Here is a 4,707-nt window from a genome sequence, read left to right on the forward strand (position 1 = left end):
GAGTCCCCGCTGTTTCTGTAAAACCCCTCCATGCCATTGAACCAATCTATGCTACAGCCACACCAAGCCCAATGCACGCCTCTTTAGGAACTGTGTCTGGGGCTGAGAGTGCGCAGAGTTTTATGGACGAGCACTATCAAAGGCAGGAAGAAGTTGTTTGAGGGTGCCGTACCATTTGTTGAAGTTGAAGCTAATATTCTGCCTCAATACCTTCCCTCGGTTCCCGAGGTGAATCCCCCCTCCCCCCTTTGCGTTTCAGCCCTTCAGCTCAAGAGCAATAATGCTGCATTGGATTCTGTATCTGTTTTACGGTACTTCACAAACTGCGTACTTGACATTTCCAAGGCCTTTCCTCCTAAAATTGTTCACCATTTAAAGGATACTGTAATGCGGCACAATGAATACTCAGAAACACCAACGTCAAAATCCTTTTGGTTCAGCTGTAACCACACACCAATTTGAATGGCCCATTTCCTACTGAGGTTCAACCGACTTGAGATCCTGATGAAGGATAATCAACCACAGGACACTTGCTTCCTGCAGAAATGAACCGTATAGAAGCCAATGCTTTTAAGAGATACAGTTAAAATAGAAAGAAACAACTGAAATACATTCCCATGAAGACAATTGGATCATAGAACTGCACAGGAGCGAGTCCTTATGCCCACAATGCTATCTGACCTAATTAAACAAGCACTTACATCCCTTCTGCCAACACAACGTCCATATCCTGCCGTTCCAAGCACTTTCATGTGCTTCTCTATGAACTTCTGTCACATTTGCCTCCACCACCAACCCGAACAGCACATTCCAGGCATGAACCGCTCACGGTGTAAACAAAACAGTGCCCCACATATGTCCTTTCAGCTTACCCCCTCTCACCTTAAGTGCATGCTTTCCATTATTAGCTGTTTCGACTGTGAGAGAAGGTTACCGTCTATGCCTTCCCTAATCTTACAAAACTTCTACTGGGTCACCCCTCAGCCTCTACTGCTCCAGAGAAAACAACCCTCGTTTGTCCCGTCTCTCCTTACCGCACATGCACTCTAATCCAGGCGCCACCTTCATAAACCTTTTGTGGTATATTAAAACATGGCTGCTGCCCTACTGGTGAAGCCCTGGAGATCTGGAGGGCAAATCATTAGGTGTATTTAATGTGAACGTGGCTAACTATTTGTAAGACTGAGGATCTGAGGGTTCTGGGTTTCTGGTACATCAAAGGAACTGAGGCCAGCACAGATCAGCCACGATCATGTTGAATGGTGGAGCCTGCTTAACGGGCCTGGTGGTCCACTCCCACTCCTGTTTATAGGATGGTACACCCAGATATAGAGTCTGGTACAAGAAAATAAAAGCAAATGCTAGATATGTAGATACTGAAAACCTTACATATGGACAGACAATGCTGGAAACAGCTGGACAGGCAGCGTCTGTGGAGAGAGAAGCAGTGTTTTTAAGCTAATAAGCTCTCATCAGATTGCAATCAGGAGGAGATTGTGTTCTGCTTGTCTTCAGATTAAAACTGTGTTAATGTTTCCATCATTTGTGTGATATCTTGCATGCACATGGAATGAGTGCTTTAGCATGCAGGGCTTTCTATAATCTATAATAGCATGTGTCTATAATCATGTCAGTGAATTCAGACTCCCCTTTAGATTTCCCTAGTTCTGTGACCTTTAGACAATGTGCGTGTGTATATAGCTACAAGTATCATAACAAAACCTGAGAAGTTTTTTTAATCCTTCAAAACTATATAAAGTATTAGCTTTCTGTAAATACCGGAATGATTGTGCAGTATATTTGTTTGGAAATGGTCCTCTTGTTGTGACATTTTTAATGAGCAGGATACTGATGCTCACCGAAAAGTGATAGTCACCACCCCTGAGGTATACATTACCAGGTGAGTGACACGCCTGCCTAGCACAAAAGAGGCTGTGCAGAGGGAATTTCTCTGATAATCTGGCATCGTGAACACATCCTTACCCAGAGAGTGCAAGAGATTCCACTACAACGTCCTCAAAATGGACAGAGAAGGAAAGTCATGAAGACCAACTCCAAGACTACGGGGCCTTCAAAGGCACATGAACCTAATCCAACAAGGGCTTTGTCCACCACTATTTTTGGATGCGTCTAAATTATATGCTCTTTCCTACAGCCAATTTGTCATTGGTGTCATTGCACGTTAATTGCAAATTTTAGACATGATGTTCTACATGTTCTGATCATCAGGACTGTAAATCTGCATTGATTATCCCATGCACTAAGAATAAACAGATCTTTGGTTTTACCTGAATGCCTCGGATTTCCTTGTACTGCTTGCAGAGTGCTGCCTCACAAATCCAACCCCGAACGGGAAGAGAGAAATAGAACCAGATTTAATGGCAAGTCAGCCTGGCTGCGTGGAATCTCAGCAGCGCACCACCTTGCAAATCTACATTAAAATCTAAATGCATACATGCCAATAAAACAGGTTACCAATCGCATTCAAAATCAAACATTTTTGAAAGCACCTCATAGGGTCAGTTTAAGGGGCACATCTTCCTTTAGCACATAACTTGCATCATTCCTGTTCTGAGTGCTCTTTGTGGGGCATTTGAGAGGGGAATACAGTGAATACTCTGGATCTAGTCCATGCGGATCAATGATTCCAGATCCATTTATAGGATCCACAAGATGTAGACCAGGAGTAGGCTATCTGGTCCCCGAGCCAACTCCACCATTCAGCAGAATCATGGTTAATACAACATCCCTCAAGTCCATGTTTTCCATAACCCTCACTTTACTTATTTACTAGAAATCCTTAATTATAATTTATTTGATTTTTACTTATTTACTAGAAATCCTTAATTATAATTTATTTGATTTTTACTTATTGACTAGAAAGCCTTAAATAACTCATGGATCCCTGTGGCAAATAATTCTGAAGTTGTACAGTAAAAGAGAGATTTTCATCTCAGTCTGAACTGGGTGCATTTTATCCTGAGACCATGGTGACTGATTCTGCACTCTCCGTTAGAAGAAGCACCTTCTCCACATTTACTCTCTGCAGCTCCCAAGAACTCTGCATGTTTTAGCAAGCTCGCTTTTCGTTCTTCTACACTCTGTGGCCACTTCACTAAGTACGCCTGCTCATTAATGCATATACCTAATCGCCAATCATGTGGCAGTAATTCAATGCATTAAAAAAAACATGCAGACATGGTCAAGATGTTTAATTGTTGTTCAGAGCAAATATCAGAATGTGGAAGAAATGTGACCCAAGTGACTTTGACTGTGGAATGATTGATGGTGCCAGACAGGGTGGTTTGAGTATTTCAGAAACCTCTAGGATTTTCAGACACAACAGGCTCTGGAATTTATAGAGAATGGTGTGATAAACAAAAGAAAATCAAGTGAGTGACAGTTCTGTGGGCAAAATCACCTTGTTAGTGAGAGAGGTCAGAGGAGAATGGCCAGACTGGTTCAAGCTGACAGGAAGGTGACATAGAACATAGAATTTACAGCACATTACAGGCCCTTTGGCCCACAATGTTGTGCTGACCATGTAACCTACTCTAGAAACTGCTTAGAATTTTCCTAGCACATAAACCTCTATTTTTCTAAGCTCCATGAACCCATCTAAATGGTTCCCAAAAGACCCTATTGTATCTGCTTCTACCACCACCACCGGCAGCGCACTCCACACACCCACCACTCTCCGCATGGAACACTTACCCTTTACGTTTTTTTTTGTACCTATTTCCAAGCACCTTAAAACTATGCCCCCTCATGTTAGCCATTTCAGCCCTGGGAGAAAACCTCAGGCTATCCACACGATCAATACCCCTCAGTATCCCATACAACTCTATCAGGTCATCTCTCATCCCATTGCTACAAGAAAAGGCTGAGTTCACTCAACCTATTCTCATAAGGTACACCCTGCAATCCAGGCAACGTCCTTGTAAATCTGCTCTGCACCCTCTCTATAATATCCACATCCTTCCTGTAGGAAGGTCCTGTAGGTGACCAGAACTGAACACAGTACTCCAAGTGGGGTCAGACAAAGGTCTATAACAAAAGTTCAAATCTAGAACAAAAAAGAAAGAGTTTCAGCCTGAAATGTCAATTATTTATTCCTTTCTATAGATCAGGAGTTCCCAACCTTTCTTATGCTATTAACTGAGGGATCTGTGTACCCCCAGGTTGGGAACCCCTACTGTGAATGCTGCCTGACCTACTGAGTTCTTCCAGCATTTTATATGTGTTACTGTGGATTTCTAGCATCTGCAGAATCTCCTCATATTTAAGATCTAGCAGAGTTTGTTTAGTAATTCAAATAATCACACATTACATCAGTGAACATCTCTGAATGCACATGTCAAACCTTGAAGTGGATGGGCCACAACAGCAGAAGACCATGAACATACACTCATTTAGTTTTTTATTATGTACAGGAGGTAGCTAATTAAGTGACTATTGAGTGTAACTTCAACAAGCAGATTTCCAGTCTATAGGACCTTTCCTTGTTCAACAAGCCTTCCAAATTGGAGATCTTCCTAGTGAAACTTCTCTAAACTGCCTCAAATGAAACAATATCTTTCCATAAACAGGGAAACCAACATTGCTCACAGTACTGTCGCCTCAGTAGCACCTTGGACAACATCTTAGGAGAGGGCAGCACAGTAATGCAGCTGGAGAGCTGCTGGATCACCGCGCCAGAGACGTGGG

General features: G+C 42.6%; 1 protein-coding gene across 1 annotated transcript in view; it reads left to right on the top strand.

Annotated features, from left to right (window-relative positions):
* Window positions 1–2,255, top strand: part of LOC132392287 (cytotoxic T-lymphocyte protein 4-like) — a 48,502-nt gene extending 46,247 nt beyond the window's left edge. Inside the window, exon 6 of the mRNA XM_059966109.1 lies at window positions 1–2,255. This exon is cut by the window's left edge and continues 712 nt beyond it. The gene's annotated coding sequence lies outside the window, so the exon portion shown is untranslated.
* Window positions 2,256–4,707: the final 2,452 nt, after the last annotated feature.

Source organism: Hypanus sabinus, chromosome 4 (genome assembly GCF_030144855.1).
Source record: "Hypanus sabinus isolate sHypSab1 chromosome 4, sHypSab1.hap1, whole genome shotgun sequence".
NCBI classification, from domain to species: Eukaryota; Metazoa; Chordata; class Chondrichthyes; order Myliobatiformes; family Dasyatidae; genus Hypanus; species Hypanus sabinus.